Consider the following 24,933-nt stretch of genomic DNA (forward strand, 5'->3'; position numbering starts at 1 on the left):
ATATTTCTTCGGCACACAACACAGCCAATGTGCCATTTTCATTGAACAGGGGCACTCATTAATTTGTAGAATGTCACAGTCTAGTATATGCTCCCAGTCCTCCAGTACAGTTAACATACTAAGATAACTTAAGCACATGAATCAGAGTTGTCCATAAATTCTGATGTGGTGATATTTAGCAGAAGCAAAAAAAAAAAAAAAAAAAGAGAGACAGAGAGAGAAATTTTGACAGAAGATATTCTCATTAAAATAACAGAAATTACAGTTGCAACTCCTAGCACATTCCACATATATAATGGATACACAATAAATATAAATGAAAGCATTAGCCAACATATGGGCTAATGTTACCCTCTAGAGCAGAATGGTCACAGATTGACCTGAAGCCCGTCCTCTCCATGCTAGCTCTATGTGAAGGCTCAAAGCCCCACGTGCACTAAATCCATTTTTTTCCCTTTACATCAAAGTTTAGTTTTCAAACCACTAAGCGCTTTAATCTCATATATTGAGAATGTGTCAAAAATCACATTTATTTAACTTATTAAGGAGAAAACTAATAGGCAAAAGATAGCAAAGCTGTTTCAAAGGAGGATATGGGGACGCATACAAATGCACATACATTCAGTGGGAAAAAAATGCTACTTTGGGAGTAATCATTTCTACCACATAGAAGTCATTTTCATGCCCAGTGGGCAAAAATTATAGGTAACTTATCTATTTCATATTAAGTTAACATCTAATCTTATCAACTCTGGCAGCAAATAATAATAAACAGTAAGCCCACCAGCTACTGTTCACTAGAACATCAAATAATTATTAGGTGGGATTGGTTGATAAGACTTAATTATGACTACCAATATTTTTGCCATTCTCCCTTATTTTTTTTACAAATTTGCTTAATAATCACAGCATATAAGATATATCCCAATTTTTAAACTACTGAAGAAGGTTAATCTTAGAGCAAAATAAAATGGCCCATTACCTTTTTGATTTAGAATTAACCATAAATAAAATTATTCTCATAATCTTTCACAAATCTTTTGACTTACTATGCATAAAAAATAGTTATTCCTCTGGATGTAAGAAATTTTTTAATAAAAACATTTTTCACGCAAGTCTACTCTACATGTTTTCAAAATATGAAAAATTAATTAAAGAAATAATTTGTATTTAGCAGATGGTAATAGTAGATTATTGTCAGGAACTATTATCCGAATTTGGAAGGAAAAGAAGATCCGAATAGAACTCCCTTATTTGATTGGCTTTGTGCTTTGCGAGAACAATGGTCAAAAATTATGACAGGATGTGTCAGAACTCCTGTGGTAAGGACAGCGCTGGAGGTCCTAAGAAAAGGGCATCTTGATCTTAGGTGGAAAGCATTCAGTCTCTCATCATTATGCATCTAAACTGTGTTTTTCATAGGTGTCCTTTATGAAGTTAAGGAAGTTCTCTTCTCATTTTAGTTTGTTGAGAGATTCTATCCTGAACGGGTGTTGCATTTTGTCAAATGCATTTTCTGTGTCTATTGAGGTAATTATATTTTATTGGACTTTTAACTTTGAGATACTTATAGATTCACATGAAGATATAAGAAACGATACGGAGAGATTCTGTGTACCCTTAACCTAGTTTCCTCCAATGGTAACAACATCTTGCAAATTTATAGTACAATATTATAACCACTTCCTTCCCACCCTTTGCCCTGAGTCCCCAAAGTCCACTGTATCATTTTTATACCTTTGCGTCCTCATAGCTTAGCTCCCACTTATAAGTGAGAACACATGATGTTTGGTTTTCTATTTCTGAGTTACTTCACTTAGAATAATGGTCTCCAATTCCATCCAGGTAGTTGCAGATGCCATTACTTTCTTTTCTTTTCTTTTCTTTTCTTTTTTGAGACGGAGTTTCGCTCTTGTTACCAAGGCTGGAGTGCAATGGCATGATCTCAGCTCACCGCAATCTCCGCCTCCTGGGTTCAGGCAATTCTCCTTCCTCAGCCTCCTGAGTAGCTGGGATTACAGGCATGAGCCACAATGCCCAGTTAATTTTTTGTATTTTTAGTAGAGACGGGGTTTCACCATGTTGACCAGGATAGTCTCCATCTCTTGACCTCGTGATCCACCCACCTCAGCCTCCCAAAGTGCTGGGATTACAGGCGTGAGCCACCGCACCCGGCCCAATTATTTTCAATTATTTTGTTCCATATTTTTGCAGTTTTGAATTGTGCTGCTATAAACATACATGTACAAGTCTGTTTTTTGTATAATGACTTCTTATCCTCTGGATAGATACCCAGGAGTGAGATTGATGGATCAAATAGTAGGTCTACTTTTGGTTCTTTAGGGAATGTCCATACTCTGTTTCCATAGTGATTGTACTAATTTATGTTACCACCAGCAGTGTAAAAGTGTTCCCTTTTCACCACATCCATGCCAACATCTATTTTTTTATGACCATTTTTACAGGAGTAAGGTGGCATCACATTGTGGTTTTGATTTACATTTCCCTGATCATTAGTGATATTGACCATTATTTCATGTGTTTGTTGGCCATTTGTATATCTTCATTTGAGAATTGTCTCTTCATGTCCTTAGCCCACTTTTTGATGGGATTGTTTATTCCTTGCTGATTTGTTTGTGTTCCTTGTAGATTCTGGATATTAGTCCTTTGTCAGATGTCCAGATTGCAAAGATTTTTTTTTCTCCCACTCTGTGGGTTTCCTGTTTACTCTGCTGTTTCTTTTGCTGTGCAGAAGCTTTTCAGTTTCATTAAGTCCCATCTATTTATCTTTGTTTTTGATGCATTTGCTTTTGGGTTCTCGGTCATGAAGTTTTTGCATAAGCCAATGTCAAGAATGGTTTTTCCAACGTAATTTTCTAAAATTTTTACGGTTTCAGGTCTTAGATTTAAGTTTTTGATCCATCTTGGGTTGAGTTTTGTATAAGGTGAGAGATAAGGATCCAGTTTCATTCTTCTTCATGTGGCTTGCCAATTATCCCAGCACCATTTGCTGAATAGGGTGTCCTTTCCACGCTTTATGTTTTTGTTTGCTTTGTCAAAGATCAGTTGGGTGTAAATAAGTATTTTGATTTATTCCTGAGTTCTCTATTATGTTCCATTGGTCTCTGTGCCTATTTTTATACCAGTACCATGCTGTTTTGGTGACTATGGCCTTACAGCATAGTTTAAAATCAGGTAGTGTGATGCCTTCATATTTGTTCTTTTTGCTTGGTCTTGCTTTGGCTATGCTGGCTCTTTTTCGGTTTCATATGAATTTTAGAATTGCTTTTTCTAGTTTTGTGAGGAATGACAGTGGTTTTTTTATGGGAATTGCATTGAATTTTTAGATTTCTTTTCACAGTACTGTCATTTTCACAATATTGATTTTACCCATCCAAGAGCATGGGATATGTTTTCATTTGTTTGTGTTGTCTGTGATTTCTTTCATAAGTGTTTCATAGTCTTCCTTGTAGAGGTCTTTCACCTCCTTGGTTAAGTATATTTCTAAATATTTTCTTTTACTGAAGCTATTCCAAAAGGGGTTGAGTTCTTGATTTGATTCTCAGATTGGTTGCTGTTGGTATATAGCAGGGCTAGTTATTAGTGTACATTAATTTTGTATCCTGAAACTTTACTGAATTCATCTGCCAGTTCAATGAGCTTTTAGGATGACTCTTTAGGGTTTTCTAGCTGTGCGATTATATAATCAGCAAACAGTGACAGTTTGACTTTTTCTTTACTGATTTGGATGCCCTTTATTTCTTTCTCTGGTCTGATTGCTCTGTCTAGGACATCCAGTGCTATGTTGAATAGAAGTGCTGAAAGTGAGCATCCTTGTCTTGTTCCAGTTCTCAGAGGAAAAACTTTCAACTTTCCCCCATTCAGTATAATGTTGGCTGTGTGTTTGTCCTAGATGGCTTTTATTAACTCCTTGTATTTTGTTGACAGTTTTAATAATAAGGAGATGCTCCATTTTTTCAAGTGCTTTATCTGCATCTTTTGAAATGATTATGCGATTTTTGTTTTTAATTCTGTTTATATGGTGTATCACATTTATTGACTTGCATATGTTAAACCATTCTGAATCCCTGGTTTAAAATCCACTTGATCATGGTGGATTAGCTTTTTTATATGTTGTTGGATGCTGTTAGCTAGTATTTTGTTAAGAATTTTTGCTTCTATGTTCATCAGGAATATTGGTCTGTGCTTTCTTTTTTGGTTATGTCTTTTCCTGGTTTTTGTATTAGGGTGATACTGGCTTCACAGAATGATTTAGGGAGGATTCCCTCTTTCTGTATCTTTTGGAATAGTCTCAATAGGACTGGTACCAATTCTCTTTTGAATGTTTGATAGAATTCAGCTGTGAATCCATCTAGTTCTGGACTTTTGCTGGCAATTTTTTTTATTACCATTTCAATCTTGCTGCTTGTTATTATTTGTTTAGAGTTTCTATTTCTTCCTGGTTTAATCTAGGAGGGCTGGATATTTCCAGAAATTTATACATCTCTTCTAGGTTTTCTAGTTTGTGCACATAAAGGTGTTCATAGTAGCTTTGAATGATCTTTTGTATTTCTGTAATACTGGTTGTAATATCTCCTGTTTCATTTCTAATTGAGCTTATTTGGATCATCTCTCTTCTTGGTTAATCTCATTAACAGTATATCAATTTTATTTATCTTTTATAAGAGCCAGCTTTTTGTTTCATTAATCTTTGTTGGGTTTTTTCGTTTCAATTTCATTTTATATAGTTCTGCTCTGATCTTGGTTCTTTTCTTCTGCTGGGTTTGAGGTTGATTTGTTCTTGTTTCCCTTGCTCCTCAAGTATCATCTTAGATTGTCTGTTTGCAAGCTTTCAGACTTTTTGATATAGGCATTTAATGCTATACACTTTCCTCTTAGCACTACCTTTGCTGTATTCCAGAATTTTTGATAGTTGTGTCGCTATTATTGTTCAATTCAAAGAATTTTTAAATTTCCATCTTGATTTTATTGTTGACCCAATGATTATTCAGGAGCAGATTGTTGGTTTCCATGTAGTTGCATGGTCTTGAGGGTTTCTTTTGAAGTTGATTTCTAACTTTATTCCACTATGGTCTGAGAGAGTACTTGATACAGTTTTGATTTTCTTAAATTTATTGAGACTTGTTTAGTGGCCTATCATATGATCTACCTTGGAGAATGTTTCACGTGCTGATGAATAGAAGGCATATTCTGCAGTTATTGGATAGAATGTTCTATAAATATCTGTTAAGTTCATTTATTCTAGGGTACAGTTTAAGTCCATTATTTCTTTGTTGACTTTCTGTCTTGATAACCTGTCTAGTGCTGTCAGTGGAGTGTTAAAGTCCCCTCTATTATTGCATTGCTGTCTATATTGTTTCTTGGGTCTAGTAGTAATTGTTTTATAAATTTGGGAGCTCCAGTGTTAGGTGCATATATATTTAGGGTTGTGGTATTTTCCTGATGGACTAGTCCTTTTATTATCATACAGTATCCCTCTTTGTCTTTTTAAACTGCTGTTGCTTTAAAGTCTGTTTTGTCTGATGTAAGAATAGTTACTTCTGCTTGCTTTTGGTGTCCATTTACATGGAATATGTTTTTCCACCCCTTTACCTTAAGTTTATGTGAGTCCTTACGGGTTAGGTGAGTCTCTTGAAAACAGCAGATAACTGGTTGGTGAATTCTTAACCATTCTGCCATTCGGTATCTTTTAAGTGTAGTATTTAGGCCATTTACATTCACCATTAGTATTCAGATGTGAGGTACTATTCTATTCATTGTGCTATTTGTTGCCTAAGTACCTTGGGTTTTTTCATTATGTTGTTCTTTTGTAAGTCCTATGAGATTTATGCTTTAAAGAAGTATTATTTTGGTGAATTTTGAGGATTTATTTATATTTTGCTCCTTTTAGCAGTTATTGTAGTGCTGGCTTGGTAGTGGCAAATTCTCTTCACATTTGTTTGTTTGAAAAAGACTGTATTTTTCCTTCATTTATGAAGCTTCATTTCACTGGATACAAAATTTTTGGCTCACCATTGTTTTGTTTAAAGAGGCTAAAGGCAAGACCAACCCCAATCTCTTCTAGCTTGTAGGGTTTCTGCTGAGAAATCTGCTGTTAATCTGATAGAGTTTCCTTTATAAGTTACCTGATGCTTTTGCCTCACAGCTCTTAAGATTCTTTCCTTTATCTTGACTTTAGATAACCTGATGACTTTGTGCCTAGGCGATCATCCTTTTGTGATGAGTTTCCCATTTGTTCTTTGAGCTTCTTGTATTTGAATATCTGGATCTCTAGCAAGGCGGGTGAAGTTTCTATCAATTATTCCCTCAAATATGTTTTCCAAATTTTTAGATTTCTCTTCTTCCTCAGAACACAATTATTCTTAGGGTTGGCCATTTAACATAATCCCAATCTTCTTAGAGGCTTTGTTCATTTTTTACTGTTGTTGTTCTTTTTTTCTTGTGTTTGTTGGATTGGGTTAATCTAAAGGCCTTGTCTTTGAGCTCAAAGTTCTTTCTTCTACTTTTTGATTCTATTGCTGAAAGTTTCCAGTGCATTTTGAAATTCTCTAAATGGGTTCTTTATTTCCAGAAGTTGTAATTTTTTAAATTTATGTTATCTATTTCACTAAAGATTTTCCCATTCATATCCTGGTTTTCTTTCTTTTATCTCTTTAAGTTGGACTTCACCTTTTTCTGGTGCCTCTTTAATTGGCTTAATAGTTAACCTTCTAAATATTTTTTCTGGCAATTCAGAGATTTTGTCTTGATATTTTGGGGATGTTAAATAATCTTACTTTGTTGTATTACCAGAATTGTTTTTCTGGCTCTTTCTCATTTTGGCAGACTATGTTAGAGGGAAGATCTGAGACTCAAGGTTGCTAATCAGATTCTTTTGTCCCACAGGGTGCTCCCTTGATATGGTACATTCCCCCTTCTTCTAGAAATGGGGTTTCCTGAGAGCCTAACTGCAGTGATTGTTATTTCTCCTCTGGATCTAGCCACCTAACAGAGTTATCAGGCTCTGGGTTGGCACTGGGGAGTGTCTTCAAAAAGTCTTGTGATGTGATCCATCTTTAGGTCTCTCAGCTATGGATACCAGCACCTGCTCTGGTGCAGGTAGCTGGGGAGTGAAGAGGACTCTGTGAGGGTACTTGGTTGTATTTTTGTTTAGTGCACTGGATTGGGGTTTGTTGGCCTCCAGCCAGAAGGTGGCACTTTCAAGAGCACTTCAGAGTTCCTCGACTGTCCCATGGAGCCTGCAGCAGCAATCCCTCTCCTTCAAAGTGTCCTTGGATTCTCTCAGCATTCCTGGTATGTTCCTGTGCCAGTTCTTAGAGCAAAATTTCATGCTGTGGGGCTCCAAACACTTCTCTGTCCATCAGAGTGGGAGTTGAAAGTTAGTCCTGCCTCTTCTCTGCCATTTTCTCTCCCAGACAGCTCTGGAGACTGGATGACCAAGATCAAGGTATCAGCTAATTTAGTGTCTGATAGTAGCCCAGTCTCTGCCTCCAAGATTCAAAGATTTCTTATTTTACTATTTCCTTTATGTTTAACCCATTTCCCTTTAGAAAAAAATGCAGCTCGCTGCCAGCACTCATTTAATTTTACATGCTCTTTGAGGCTGAAGCAAATCTGACTGATTTTCTATGTGAAAATGAAATATAAAAACTGTTATCAGAATTACTTCTAAACGGAACTTGTCTCTAATCCCAATGTCACATTAGGATTAGAGGGAAGAGTGTTCTCAGGGCAAACAGGAAATGGGTTAAGTAACTTCCTTTAGTTATTCTTTTGGGGTTTGTCTGTTGGTGACAGATTTCCTTAGGTTTTTTTCATTTGAGAATATCTTGATTTCTCCTTCATCCCTAAAGGATGTAAAATTCTGATTTGACAATTCTGTTCTTTCTGCACTTACAAAATGTTGTGCCCTTTCCTTCTAGCCTCCTTAGTTTCTAATGGAAAACTCATTGTCATTTAGACTGTTTTTCCCCTATAGGTAAGATATCCTTTCCTTTTGCTGCTTTCAATATTTTTTCTTTGTTTCTTGTTTTCAGAAGCTTTAATATGATGTGTCCTGGTGTGGATTTCTTTTGTTTATTCTGCTCCTTGTATCTGTAGTTTAAGTATTTTGCCAAATTTGGAATTTTCCAGCCATTGTTTATTTGAATACATATTTGTTCCTACAGGATTTCTATTCCTACACTCTTATTACAGACAATGAGAATAGAAATTCAGTTTCCTTGTATGGTGTCCACTGGCAGCATGGAAGTGGGAGGCATCTTACTGTTGGGCGGGAATGAAAATCTCGACTCTTAACTCCAGCTGCTCTGATACCAACCTGGGTGAAGAAACTGGGGGTAGGGGTGTTTGCAGCACCTTGTCACCTCACGAGGTTAGGAGTTTGGGGTCCTCAACCTTTGCTGGTGTGGGTGGGGATGGAATCAAAGTATTTCCTGTGTTGTTTGGTTGGAATTTAGCAATTACTGTCTGAAAGTTTAATATCTTGTGAGGCTGCTCCTTTTCTGGTCTTTTGGCTAGCAAGAGTAGCTTTTTGTTTGGGCTATTTTTGTCTGAACTTGTTGGCATGGTTGTATTGCTAACTTTGTCAGCACCCATTCTGAGATATGAGGTAAAAGTAAACTCAGAGAGTTCACCATCATGTTATTACTTAGGCTGAGGTACCTACTAATAGCTGGTATTTTTTTCTTTGCCCTTGAGAGTCTTGTTATTTCAGGAAATGAGTGGTGGCATGTGTATAAGTTGAGAGATAAGGAAAAGCACATCCACTTTACCTTCATGGAAATGGAAGTGGGAGTATTTTACAGGTTTCTGAATGTTAAGCCAACCTTATATTCCTGACATAAACCCAAGTTAGTCATAATATATTGTCTTTCTATTTGAATAATATAGTATCTAGTTGAGAGATAATTATTCCCTACCACTGAAGCAAGACAGTTCTGTGTAATATACGAAGCATTCTATGGAGGTGTATTTTTGGTCTGTATAGTTAAGGAAGGCATCATCCCCAGCCCTTTGTGAACACCAGTCACTAGTACCTTTACATTTCTAGATAGTTCATTCACTAGTCTTGGGTAATTTCCTCAGCTAAATGGATTAATTAATTCTCAGCTGAATAGATATCATCAATAGGTAAATATATTAAGCAAATTGTATCACATGCATGAAATGAAATACAACACAGCAGTAAAAAAAAGAAGTAAACTTTCTTTTTTTTGAGACAGATACATTTCTAGATAGTTCATTCACTAGTCTTGGGTAATTTCCTCAGCTGAATGGATTAATTAATTCTCAGTTGAATAGATATCATCAATAGGTAAATATATTAAGCAAATCGTATTACATGCATGAAATGAAATACAACACAGCAGTAAAAAAAAGAAGTAAACTTTTTTTTTTTTTTTGGAGACAGAGTCTTGCTCTGTTGCCCAGGCTTGAGTGCAGTGGTGCAATCTCAGCTCACTGCAACCTCCACCTCCTGGGTTCAAGCGATTCTCCTGCCTCAGCCTCCTGAGTAGCTGGGAGTACAGTCACACGACACCACACCCCACTAAATTTTGTATTTTTAGTAAAGATGGGGTTTCACCATGTTGGCCAGGATGGTCTCAATCTCCTGACCTTATAATCCACCCACCTTGGCCTCCCAAAGTGCTGGGATTACAGGCATGAGCCACCACACCCAGTCAGGAGTAAGCTATTGATAGGTGCTAAAATGTGGATAAATTTCAAAATAATTTTGCTGATAGAAAGAATTCAGAACAAAATCAATGCGTATACTCATCTTTATTTTTATAAATTTCTACAAAATACGATTTAACTTATCCTGGCAGAAAACAGACCAGTGGCTGGTTGTGGATTTGGGTGCATGGGACATTGTAAGAGGGAGTGATTCCAAAGGGAAATGAGAAAACTTTTGGGGATGATGTACATGACCATTATCCACGTTATGAGGATGGTTTCATGAGTACATGCAAATGTCAATAGAGTCATAAATGTACATTTTAAATATGAACACTTATTTTATATCAATTATGCTTCTTTAAAGCTGTTTTTTAATAAAAATATTAAAAACTCCAAAGATTAGGGCTGTATTGTCAGATAGAACATTAACCTCTTCTTTTCATCTAACTTAGACATCATATTCCAGCAGCCTTCCTTCCACTGACTGTATCTACATAACACTGCCACATCCTCCTTTGAACCGCATTTGTCATCCTTCATTAATATTAGGTATGATTCACCCATCAGAAATAATATTAATAATAAAAATAAAAATAAATTTTTAATGTTAGGTATGAATTGACTATATACTTAAGGCAAAATTATGTTTTCATCATTTTACAAAGTGTTCTGTGATAACATATAAAAATATTTTTAAAATTCATTTAAAATATTAATACAAATCCTTTATGCGAAAAGGTCTATAAACATCAAGTATAAAATATTTCATCTCTTAGCTCCCTTTCTCTACCACTGATTCTGTGGAAACAATTGTATTATACTCGATTTTTGACAACTTGGGGATCCTTAGGACTCTTAGGAACTATAAACTTATAGTTGCTATAAACCATAAAGTAAGAATCTTAGGATTCTTAGAAACTATAAACTTAAGCAGAGCAAATAAAATTTCATGACTTAGGCATGATGTGAAAAGGAAGATAAGGCACAAAAAAGTTGTATATTTTAAGGCAAATATCAAGATCCATCTGGGAATTTGGGAGATGGTGTAAAATCCAGGCAAACTATATAAAATAGAAAACACATTGTCTATAAAAAAAAGTGGATGGGAAAGTTAAGGGTACAGGTGATTAATATTTTAGTATTTGAGCCCATATGTTACGGGAATGATTATCTCTACGTTATGTACTCAAATGAATAGGCAAAGAAGGAAAAATGACGGATGGAAATGATGTACAGGGAAAAGGGACTAAAAATAACATTAGACAAGAGAAAAATCAGAAGAGTCCGTATAGATTTAATCATGTTGACTTACTGTGAGAGATGGGGAACACACATACTGGGACAAGTGGTACTCAGCTACACAGCTGTGGACCACAATCATCTGAGAAAACACAAGCAAATATACATCGCCAAACCAAGGGGCCTGTGGGGCATACAGACTCCCACCCAGCGTTGTGGCTGAGTAAAGCCTGGAGGATATTAAGGCATGCCCTCAAGGGCAGATGACTCAGCAATGTGCTGACAAAGTGTTCTAAAGAAACAGACTTGTGCTGAAGTTTCCATCTGACCCTATGTGCTCTCCAGCATCTGGAGACTCTGTTCATGAAAATCATTATAGACCTAAATGGAATTTCCCTCTTTTGAAGATGACTTACAAGCCCAAAATGTTCAGGGCTGTGCCTAAATACTACCCTCACCTCTGTCACTCCTACTCAGAGAGGGAGAGAGAGAAGAAAATAAAATAAAGTAAATAAATATCATAATACTAAAATGCATTTCAAGATAAGAATTCCAAGAATCAGAAAAAAATTTCAAATTATTGTAATCTAAAGTGTTAAAGAAATTAAAGGAAAACATGGACACTGGGGAAAAAAATAGCTCCCCAAAGAGATTAAAGACTTATTTTGTTTATTGTTTGTTTATTTTTGAAACAGGATCTCACTCTGTCACCCAGGCTGGAGTGCAGTGACACAATCATGGCTCACTGCAGCTTCAACCTCCCAGGCTCAAGTCATCTCAGCTTTGGGAGTAGCTGGAACTACAGGCATGCACCACTATACTTGGCTGTTTTAAATTTTTTTTCATCTCATTATGGGGTCTCACTGTGTTGCCCAGACTGGTCTCAAACTCCTGGGTTCAAGTGATCCTCCCACCTCAGCCTCTCAAAGTGCTGGAATTATAGGCATAAGCCACCAAAAGTAGCAAAAAAAAAAAAAAAAAAAAAAAAAAAATTTTTAAGGCAAGTTAAAAAGGTTAAAAGTGAGTTGGGAGGAGAGATCCAAGATGGCCAATTACTACCAGCTCAGGATTGTAGCTCCCAGTGAAAGCACAGAGAATGAGAGGATGTCACACTTTCAGATGAATTTTTGTTGCTCATGGACCAGGAGATTCCCAGTGGAGGAGCCCCATGGGTCACCAGCGCGACTCTTGTGGCCGGTGTGGCAGTTTTTCCAGCGCCTTGGCGTAGTGGTTCTTGGTGCAGAGTAAATGGGACTGGGTCCCCTTTTGGTCGACGTTTGACGCTCCTGGAAGGCAGAGTCGCCTATTCAGCTGACTGAAAAAGGGACTCAAGAAGGAAACCAGACTGGAGATTCCCGGACAGAAAAGCACCATCAATCTTAAAGCCACTGTTTTAACTGGTGCAGTGGGTTGCTCATATTCCGGCGCTGGGAATCAACAAGTTGGATGTCCACTCAGAGAGTCGGTAATTACAAAAACAACAGATGGATAAATTTACAATGATGGGAAGAAACCAGTGTAAAAAGGCTGAGAATACCCAAAATCAGAATGCCTCTCCCTCTACAGGGGATCACAGTTCCTCATCAACAAGGGAACAAGGCCTGATGGAGAATGAGTGCATTCCATTAACAGAATTAGGATTCAGAAGGTGGATAATAAGAAACTTCTGTGAGTTAAAACAACATGTTCTAGCCCAATGTAAAGAAACTAAGAACCTAGAAAAAAGGTTTGACAAAATCCTAATGAGAATAGACAATTTAGAGAGGAATATAAGTGAATTAATGGAACTGAAGAATACAATGCGAGAACTCCGTGAAGTATGCACAGGTTTCAACAGTCGAATTGATCAAGCAGAAGAAAGGATATCAGAGGTCGAAGACCAACTTAATGAATGAAGCTAGAAGACAAGATTAGAGAAGAAAGAGTGAAAAGGAATGAGCAAAGTCTCCAAGAAATATGGGACTATGTGAAAAGACCTAATTTACGTTTGATAGGTGTACCTGAATGTCATGAAGAGAATGAATCCAAGCTGGAAAATATTCTTCAGGATATTATTCAGGAAAACTTTCCTAACCTAGTAAGCAGGACAACACTCAACTCCAGGAAATACAGAGAACACCTAAAGATATTCCTCAAGTAGAGCAACCCCAAGACACATAATCTTCAGATTCACCAGAGTTGAAATAAAGGAGAAAATTCTAAGAGCAGCTAGAGAGAAAGGTCATGTTACCCATAAAGGGAAGCCTATCAGACTCACAGCAGATCTCTCAGCAGAAACCCTACAAACTAGAAGAGAGTGGGGGTCAATATTCAATATCCTCAAAGAAAAGAATTTTCAACTCAGAATCTCATATCCAGCCAAACTAAGCTTCATAAATGAAGGAAAAATAAAATTTTCCTCAGCACTCAGAGATTTCATCACCACCAGGTCTGCTTTACAAGAGCTTCTGAAAGAAGCATTATACACAGAAAGGAACAACCAGTATCAGTCATCCCAAAAACTTACCAAAAGGTAAAGAGTATCTCCATAATGAAGAATCTATATCAACTAATGGGCAAAACAGCCAGCTAGCATTAAATGACAATATTAAACTCACAAATATCAATATTAATCCTAAATTTAAATGGATTAAATGCCCCCGTCAAAGACACAGACAGGCAAATTGAATAAAAAGTCAAAACGCATCAGTACGCTGTATCCAGATTCGTCTCATAAGCAAGGACACACAAAGACTCAAAACAAAGGGTTGGTGGAAGACTTACCAATCAAATGGAGAGAAAAAGAAAAAAAAACAGGAGTTGTGACTTTCGTCTCTGACAAATAGACTTTAATAGTAACAAAGACTAAAAGAAACAAAGAAGGACATTACATAATGGTAAAAGAATCAATGCAACAACAGGAATCAATGATCATAAGTATATACGCACCCAATATAGGAATGCCCAGATACATACGACAAGTTCTTAATGACTTATAAAGACACTTGGACTCCCGCACAATAATAGCAGGAGACTCTGGCACCATATTGTTAATATTCAATGGATCAATGAGATAGAAAATTAACAGAGACATCTATGATTAGAACTCAGACCTGGAACAAGTAAACTCAGTGAATATTTATAGAATTCTTCTCCCCAGGTCCACAGAACATACATTTTTCTCAGTATCACATTATACCTATTTTGAAAGTGACCACATAATTGGAAGTAAATCACTCTTCAGCATTTGCATAGCATTTCACAGACTTAAATGAAATATTGGTCGGCTGTTTGTTATTTTCTTCCCTTGTTCCTTCCTGTCTCCACTGTTAAGCACAATTATTGGCATAAAAGAGGTTTTTAATACCTATTTTTAGATTGCATTCCAGCCTGGGCAATAGAGCAAGACCTCTGTTCTCTCTCCTCCTTTCTTTTTCTCTTTCTTTCTTTCTAAAAATAAAAAATAAAAAAATAGAGACAGCCAGAGGAAGATAAACAATTTGAAAGTCTGAATGCAAAGAATACACAATTTAAGACTTCAAGAATTGAGTTGAATTCTTTTCAGTCATTAAGAAAGTTTGACAAATAGGAAGTATGACTCACTGAGGAATGACTATGGGCTAAGTGCCTTGCAGACTGTGTTGCTGGCATTACCTTGTTTAATCTTCATTATATATATATATATAAAAAAGTGAGTTGGAAGATTAAGAAAATGAAAGATAACAATAGAACTGTCACAGAAATAAAAACCACAATAGAAGCATCAGGAATAAAAATAGAGATGCTGGAAATAAATTTAATGTAAGGAGAACAGTTTTAAAAAGATCACATAAGCAAAATGAAGAAGTGAAAAAAAGGTTTTGGAGAGAAAATAAAATATAGAGAAAAGCAAGTTAAGAAAATTCAGCATGGAAGAAAAAAATATTTGAAGTTCTGATGGTGTTCAGAACTTTAAATATCAAAATATGAGAAAAAAGCCAAGTTATTTAGGAGAAGAAAAATAGACTGACCTCAGATTTCCCCAAACAGTTATTTTCAATGGAAGAATACAGTGAAGAAATATATAGATAATTCTAAGAAGGAAAAATCTGACTCAAAACTTATGTGTGTAATCAATTTATTCTTCACATAAAAGACAAGAGAAAGCTATTCTTAAAGTACGTATTAGTGCACATAGCACTTATTCATCCTTAAAAAAATCATGACAAATCCAATTGATTGCACATTTTATGGAGAATTCCAAAGGTATGATTCATATTGCTAAATATTTAATGCATCAAGACTAAATATCTAATCTTTCTTGATGTAAGAATAGTTGATACTAAAATTTATGAATTAATAAAGTTGGCATATATCTCTAAATTTACAAAGATAACAGTAGAAGAAATCAGAAGGTGTCTTAGTAAATTTGGGTTGACATAAAAAAAAGTCAAGCATTGGATAGCTTAAACAAAAGGAATTTATTTCTGACGGTTCTGGAGACTGGAAAGTCCAAGATTAAGGTGCTACTGATTTGGTTCCCTGATGAGGGCTCTCTTCCTGGCTTGCAAACAGCCACCTTCTTGCTGTGTTCTCTTATGGTGGTGGTGTGAAGAGAGATCTCTGGTCTCTTTTCCATTTTTTTGAGACAAATTTCACTCTTGTTGCCCAAGCTGGAGTTCAATGGCACGATCTCAACTCACTGCCACCTCCACATCCCGGGTTCAAGTGATTCTCCTGCCTCAGCCTCCTGAATAGCTGGGATTACAGACATGTGCCACCACACCCAGCTTATTTTGTAATTTTTTTTTTTTTTTTTTTTTTAAGTAGAGACTAGGTTTCTCCATGTTGGTCTGGCTGGTCTTGAACTCCTGACCTCAGGTGATCTACTTGCCTCAGCCTCCCAAAGTGCTGGGACTACATGAGCCACCATGCCCAGCCTCTTTTCATCTTTTTTTAAGGAAGCTAATTTCATCATGAAGGCCCCACTTTCATAATCTCATCTAAAAATAATTACCACACAAAGGCCCATCTTCCAAATATCACCTTGGGGGTTAGGGCTTCAACAGGTGAATTTTAGAGGGGCACAAACATTCAGTCTGTAACAAACAGACAATATGACTTTCAAATTACCAGAAGACAAATAAGTACAGCCCTCTCTATACACACCACTTCACTAAACACACACACACATACACACACACCCAGAAAAAAAAGCATGACATTGTAAAATATTGCACATATATCAAGCATATCTGTTATAAATATAGATATAAAATCTGTTAAAAAAAAGTCTTTGTTAGATCCAAAAGCTAATTACATGCCAAAAGTAAAATATACATTAAAAATTACAAAATTGTGATCGATCCAAGATGGCCGCTTAGGAGGAACTCAGGAATGCAGCTCCGAGAGAAAGCACAGAGGGTGAGTGGACGCCGTATTTCCAGACTGATTTTTACTGCCCACAGACCAGGAGATTCACACGCAGAGAAGCCACACGGGTCGCCAGCGCCGCTGGCGCCGCTGGCTTGAACGGCGCAGCCGCTGGGCCGGCACCCTGAGGCAACGGCTCACTGTACAAAGTGAGAGAGTCTGAATCCCCTATAAGCCAGCAAGGGGAGCAGAAACGGGGAGCCAGGCCAGCGCCACGAATCTCAGAGCCGCGGCTTTAGCCAACGCAGCGGCTCCAGAGGCAGATCAGATGAGACGGTGTCCCCTCTTACCCAGCAAGAAGACCTGAAACACAACTGAAACTGGGACGGTCCAGCTCTGTGGAGGAGGGGCGTTCTCCATAGGCACCCTGCTGTTCTGTACCAAGGCAATCCGCCACTACAGAGACTCCGTCACTACAGGGGCAGGCCAACATAGCGGAAGCAGTTCTAACTACACCCAGAAGTTCACACGGAAGCTGGGTGGAGCCCACAGCAGCTTAGCGAAGCCTCTGCAACCTGAGTGTGACTAGGCTGCCACCTTGTGGGCAGGGAAAACAGCAACCGCACAGGGGAACATCATAAAACAGTAACTCCCTGGGACAAAACACCTCGGGGGAAGAGCAGGGGGTTTATGAGTTCTGCCACAGCAGACTTAAAATTACCAAAATCAGAAAGACAACAACTACAAAGTCAGCAGGTGGAAAAATCCACAAAGATGGGAAGAAACCAGCGCAAAAAGGATGAAAACACCCAAAACCAGAACACTTCTCCTCCTACAAGGGATCACAACTCCCCACCAGCAAGGGAACAAGACTGGACGGAGAATGAGTGTGATGAAATGACAGAATCAGCTTTCAGAAAGTGGATAATAAGAAACTTCCGTGAGCTAAAAGAACATGTTCTAACCCAATGCAAAGAAACTAAGAACCTTGAAAAAAGACTTGACGAAATGCTAACAAGAATGGACAACTTAGAGAGGAACATGAGCGAATTGATGGAGCTGAAAAACACAACACGAGAACTTCGTGAAGCATGCACAAGTTTCAACAGACGAATTGACCAAGCAGAAGAAAGGATATCAGAGGTCGAAGATCAACTCAATGAAATAAAACGAGAAGGCAAGATTAGAGAAAACAGGGTAAAAAGGAATGAACAAAGTCAACAAGAAATATGGGACTATGTGAAAAGACCTAATCTACGTTTGATAGGTGTACCTGAATGTGACGAAGAGAATGCATCCAAGCTGGAAAATACTCTTCAGGATATTATCCAGGAAAACTTCCCCAACCTAACAAGGCAGGCCGAGATTCAAGTCCAGGAAATACAGAGAACACCACAAAGATACTCCTCTAGAAGAGCAACCCCAAGACACATAATCATCAGATTCACCAGGGTTGAAATGAAGGAGAAAATACTAAGGGCAGCCAGAGAGAAAGGTCGGGTTACCCACAAAGGGAAGCCCATCAGACTCACTGCAGATCTCTCAGCAGAAACCCTACAGGCCAGAAGAGAGTGGGGGCCGATATTCAACATCCTTAAGGAAAAGAACTTTCAACCCAGAATTTCGTATCCAGCCAAACTAAGCTTCATAAGTGAAGGAAAAATAAAATCCTTTGTGAACAAGCAAGAACTCAGAGAGTTCATCACCACCAGACCAGCTCTACAAGAGCTCCTGAAGGAGGCACTACACATAGAAAAGAACAACCAGTACCAGCCACTCCAAAAACACACGAAAAGGTAAAGAGCATCAACACAATGAAGAATCTGCATCAACCAAAGGGCAAAACAGCCACCTAGCACCAAAATGACAGGATTGAATTCACACATAACAATATTAACCCTAAATGCAAACGGACTAAATGCCCCAATCAAAAGACACAGACTGGCAAATTGGATAAAAAGCCAAAACCCATCAGTGTGCTGTATCCAGGAAACCCATCTCGCATGCAAGGATACACAAAGGCTCAAAATAAAGGGATGGAGGAAGATTTACCAAGCAAATGGAGAGCAAAAAAAAGCAGGAGTTGCAATCCTCATCTCTGATAAAATAGACTTTAAAGCAACAAAGATCAAAAGAGACAAAGAAGGACATTACATAATGGTAAAAGGATCAATGCAACAAGAAGAGCTAACGATCCTAAATATATATGCACCTAATACAGGAGCACCCAGATACATAAGGCAAGTTCTTAAAGACTTACAAAGAGACTTAGACTCCCACACAATAATAGTGGGAGACTTCAACACACCATTGTCAATATTAGACAGATCAACGAGACAGAAAATTAACAAGGATATCCAGGACTTGAACTCAGACCTGGAACAAGCAAACCTAATAGACATTTACAGAACTCTCCACCCCAAATCCACAGAATATACATTCTTCTCAGCACCACATCACACCTACTCTAAAATTGACCACATAATTGGAAGTAAATCACTCCTCAGCAAATGCAAAAGAACGGAAACCATAACAAACAGTCTCTCAGACCACAGTGCAATCAAGTTAGAACTCAGAATTCAGAAACCAACCCAGAACCGCACAGCCTCATGGAAAATGAACAACTTTCTCCTGAATGTTGACTGGATAAACAATGAAATGAAGGCAGAAATAAAGACGTTCTTCGAAACCAACGAGAATGAAGACACCACATACCAGAATCTCTGGGACACATTTAAAGCAGTCTCTAGAGGAAAATATATAGCAATAAGTGCCCACATGAGAAGAAAGGAGAGATCTAAAATTGACACCCTATCGTCAAAATTGAAAGAGCTAGAGGAGCAAGATCAAAAAAACTCAAAACCTAGCAGAAGACAAGAAATAACTAAGATCAAAGCAGAATTGAAGGAGATAGAGACACGAAAAACCCTTCAAAAAATCAATAAATCCAGGAGCTGGTTTTTTGAAAAGATCAACAAAATAGACAGACCACTAGCCAGACTAATAAAAAAGAAAAGAGAGAATAACCAAATAGATGCAATAAAAAATGACAAAGGGGATATCACCACAGATTCCACAGAAATTCAAACCATCATCAGAAATTATTACAAACAACTCTATGCACATAAATTAGAAAACCTGGAGGAAATGGATAAATTCCTGGACAGCTGCCTCCTGCCAAGCCTAAACCAGGAAGAAGTCGAAACCCTGAATAGACCAATAACAAGGTCTGAAGTCGAGGCAGCAATTAAGAGCCTACCACCCAAAAAAAGCCCAGGCCCAGATGGGTTCACAGCCGAATTCTACTAGACATACAAAGAGGAACTGATACCATTCCTACTGAAACTATTCCAAATAATCCAAAAAGAGGGAATCCTTCCCAAATCATTTTATGAGACCAACATCATCCTAATACCAAAACCTGGCAGAGACTCAACAAGAAAAGAAAACTACAGGCCAATATCCATGATGAACATAGATGCAAAAATCTTCAATAAAATAATGGCAAGCCGATTACAACAGCACATCAAAAAGCTTATCCACCATGATCAAGTAGGATTCATCCCGGGGATGCAAGGCTGGTTCAATATACGCAAGTCTATAAATGTAATTCACCACATAAACAGAACCAAAGACAAAAACCACATGATTATCTCAATTGATGCAGAGAAGGCCTTCGACAAAATTCAACAGCCCTTTATGCTAAAAACCCTCAATAAACTAGGTATCGATGGAACGTATCTCAAAATAATAAAAGCTATTTATGACAAACCGACAGCCAATATCATACTGAACGGGCAAAAACTGGATGCATTCCCTTTGAAATCTGGCACTAGACAAGGATGCCCTCTCTCACCACTCTTATTCAATATAGTACTGGAAGTTCTAGCCAGAGCAATCAGGCAAGAAAAAGAAATAAAGGGTATTCAATTAGGAAAGGAGGAAGTCAAATTGTCTCTATTTGCAGACGACATGATTGTATATCTAGAAGACCCCCTCATCTCAGCCCAAAAGCTCCTGAAACTGATAAGCAACTTCAGCAAAGTCTCAGGATACAAAATCAATGTGCAAAAATCACAAGCGTTCCTATACACCAATAACAGACTTAAAGAGAGCCAAATCAAGAACGAACTGCCATTCACAATCGCTACAAAGAGAATAAAATACCTAGGAATACAACTAACAAGGAATGTAAAGGACCTCTTCAAGGAGAACTACAAATCACTGCTCAACGAAATAAGAGAGGACACAAACAGATGGAGAAACATTCCATGTTCATGGTTAGGAAGAATTAATATCGTGAAAATGGCCATACTGCCCAAAGTAATATACAGACTCAATGCTATCCCCATCAAGCTACCAATGACCTTCTTCACAGAACTGGAAAAAACCACCTTAAACTTCATATGGAACCAAAAGAGAGCCCGCATAGCCAAGTCAATTCTAAGCAAAAAGAACAAAGCAGGAGGCATCACACTACCAGACATCAAACTCTACTACAAGGCTACAGTAATCAAAACAGCATGGTACTGGTACCAAAACAGAGATATAGACCAATGGAACAGAACAGAGGCATCGGAGGCAACACAACATATCTACAACCACCTGATCTTTGACAAACCTGATAAAAACAAGCAATGGGGAAAGGATTCCCTGTTCAATAAGTGGTGTTGGGAAAACTGGCTAGCCATATGCAGAAAGCAGAAAATGGACCCCTTCCTGACACCTTACACTAAAATTGACTCCAGATGGATTAAAGACTTAAACATAAGACCTAACACCATAAAAACACTAGAAGGAAACCTAGGCAAAACCATTCAGGACATAGGCGTAGGCAAGGACTTCATGACCAAAACACCAAAAGCATTGGCAACAAAAGCCAAAATAGACAAATGGGACCTAATCAAACTCCACAGCTTCTGCACAGCAAAAGAAACAGTCAATAGAGTGAATCGGCAACCAACAGAATGGGAAAAAACTTTTGCAGCCTACCCATCTGACAAAGGGCTGATATCCAGAATTTACAACGAGCTAAAAAAGATTTACAAGAAAAAAACAAACAAGCCCATTCAAAAGTGGGCGAAGGACATGAACAGATACTTTACAAAAGAAGACATACATGAGGCCAACAAGCATATGAAAAAATGCTCATCATCACTGGCCATTAGAGAAATGCAAATCAAAACTACATTGAGATACCATCTCACACCAGTTAGAATGGCAATCATTAAAAAATCTGGAGACAACAGATGCTGGAGAGGATGTGGAGAAATAGGAACACTTTTACACTGTTGGTGGGAGTGTAAATTAGTTCAACCATTGTGGAAAACAGTGTGGCGATTCCTCAAGGACCTAGAAATAGAAATTCCATTTGACCCAGCAATCCCATTACTGGGCATATATCCAAAGGATTATAAATCGTTCTACTATAAGGACACATGCACACGAATGTTCATTGCAGCACAGTTTACAATAGCAAAGACCTGGAACCAACCCAAATGCCCATCGATGATAGACTGGACAGGAAAAATGTGGCACATATACACCATGGAATATTATGCAGCCATTAAAAACGAAGAGTTCGCGTCCTTTGTAGGGACATGGATGAACCTGGAAACCATCATTCTCAGCAAACTGACACAAGAACACAAAATCAAACACCACATGTTCTCACTCATAGGCGGGTGTTGAACAAGGAGAACACATGGACACAGGGAGGGGAGCACTATACATGGGGGTCTGTTGTGGGGGAGTGGGGGGGACAGTGGGGGGGTGGGGAATTGGGGAGGGATAGCATGGGGAGAAATGCCAGATATGGGTGAAGGGGAGGAAGGCAGCAAATCACACTGCCACGTATGCACCTAAGCAACAACCTTGCATGTTTTTCACATGTACCCCAAAACCTAAAATGCAATAAAAAAAAAAAATAAAAAAAATAAAAAAATAAAAAAAAAAATTACAAAATTGTAAATTAAAATTTAGACAAAGATAAATCAAGCAAATGCCAACAAACTTAAGTGGGGATTTTTGTATTAATAAGCAGGCAAATTTTAATTTTAGGCAAAAGACATGAAAAATCCTATATGAACTCACTGTTTAATGATGTAGAAAATATTTCACGATAAATGTAAAAATGTCAGGAGCTTTTATGCGTGGATAATATATCAACAAAAACATACAGAAAAACTTACTGAAAATACAAAAATAAATACCCAATAAAAGTATAATAGTAAATGTCAACTCATCTCTTTTAATTCATCACTAATTAAGAATACTTACCAAAATAAGAAATACAGAGAATTTAAGCAGTACTACTAATATTCTCATTACATGTGATATAAGGTTTTGTACTATATATACACACATTTCTGTGTCTTACAAACAGACATATACACCTACTTCAAAGCATCTATTCAATTTTTTGAATAGATTGAATAGACCACAAAGAGGCAGCACGAATTTTTGAAATAGTCACAAAAAAATGAACTGGTACAGACTACATTTAATATCTAACATAAAATAAATGAGAAATTAATAATTTTTAAAAGAGGGTACCAAGATAATTCATTGAGGGAAAGAATAGTCTCCTCAACAAATGGTGCTGGAACAACTAATATTCACATGCAAAAGAATGAAGTTGAATCACTAAACAAAACTGAACTCAGAATGAACCATCAATCTAAAAGTAAGAGCTAAATCTATAAAACTTTCAGAAGAAAATACAGGGACAAACCTTCATGACTTTGGATTTGGCAGTGGATTCTTAGATATGATACTGAAATCACATGGACCAAAAGAAAAAAAAAACGGGACTTATAAAGATAAAAATGTCTAACATCAAAGAATATTATCAAGAAAATGAAAAGACAATCTACAGAATAGGGAAAATATTTTCAATCACATATCTGATAAGGGATTAATATCTAGAATATATAAAAAATTGAAACTCAACCGAAAAGACAATTTTAAAATGGGCAAAGGACTTAGCATTTCTCCAAAGAATATCTAAAAATGGACATTCAGCACATGAAATGCTGCTCAACATCATTTGTCATTAGGAAAATCCAAATCAAAACCAAAATTAAATACCACTTCAAACCCACTAGGATGTCTGTAACCAATAAAATGAAAAATAAGTGTTGGCAAGGATATCTAGATGTTGGAACTCTCAAGTATTACTGGGGGAAATGTAAAATGATTCAGTCACTGTGAATAAATATTTTATGGTAAGTGAAACATAGGCTTACCATATGATCCAGGAATTCTGCTTAGGTACATACCTAAGAGAATCGAAAACAGGTATGCAAATACTCTACATCAATTTTCAGAGCAGCACTATTCACAACAGTCAAAAGATAGAAACAACCCAAACATCCATCCATGGATGAATGGATAAATAATGGATAAGAACAGAATTCAGCATGTAAATGTTGGAATGAATGGATATAGACATCCAGTGGAATACTATTCAGTTACAAAAGGAAATCAATAAATCATATAAAATGTGAATGAACTTTTAAAAGGTTTTTTTGTTATTTCAAATTTTCTTATATTTTCACAGATGACTTTCTTGTGGCTTATCACGTAATGTAAACATTGCTACACTTTTTCTGAACAGGTATGTTTGGTGATAAACAGAATAAACTCCTAATCATCTCATTAGGATTTTAATGAGCCTTCTATCTTTTCATTCACCCATCCATCCATCCACCCATCTATCTACCCATGCATAATTCAGTCTTTTTTCTTCTTTCTCTTTTAGAAAGTCTCTTTTTTTCCTTCATTTTTACTTTTATTTTAAGTTCAGGGGTACAAGTGCAGGTCTGTTACATAGACTTGTGTCACGGGGATTTGTTGTACAGATTATTTCATCACCCAGGTATTACAAAAGATTACGCTAGGTGAAAGAAGCCAGACACAAAAGTTTACACATTGATCATATGACTCCAATTACATGAAATGTTCAGAATAGGTAAATGCAGAGGTACAGAAAGCAGAATGATAATTGTAAGGGCTGGAGAGAGTAAGGAATGGGGAGTAGGTGACTCATGGATATAGGATTTTATTGGGGTAATGATTAAAATATTTTAGAAGTAGATAGAGTTAGTGTTTGCAAAATGATGTGAATGTACTAAATGACACAAAATTGTCTGCTTTAAAATGCTTTGCTTTGTATGTAAATTTTACCTTAATAAAAACTGCTGGGCACAGTGGCACATGCCTGTAATCCAAGAATTTTGGGAGGCTGAGGCAGGCAGATCACTTGAGGTCAGGAGTTTGAGACCAGTCTGGCCAACATGGTAAAACCCTGTCTGTATTAAAAATACAAAAATTATCAGGGTGTGGTAATGTGTGCCTCTAATCCCAGCTACTTGAGAGGCTGAGGCAGGAGGAACCTGGGAGGCAGAGGTTGCAGTGAGCCGAGATTATGCCACTGCACTCCAGCCTGGGCCACAGAGCTAGACACTGTCTCAATAAATAAAGAAAGAAATATGAAAACCCAAACATTTTGGGAAAACCTAATAAGCCAAATGTTTAAGAATAAATTTCTTGTCTAAAAAAGAATAGTATAATTTTTAAAAATCAGATTATCAAGAAAATAATAATAAAAACCTGCATATTAAAATCAATGAAATGCAATCATACTTCATTTTATGGTGC

The sequence above is a fragment of the Aotus nancymaae genome, unplaced genomic scaffold, assembly GCF_030222135.1.
Source record: "Aotus nancymaae isolate 86718 unplaced genomic scaffold, 86718_ANA_hifiasm-v0.15.2.pri h1tg000041l, whole genome shotgun sequence".
Lineage (NCBI taxonomy): Eukaryota > Metazoa > Chordata > Mammalia > Primates > Aotidae > Aotus > Aotus nancymaae.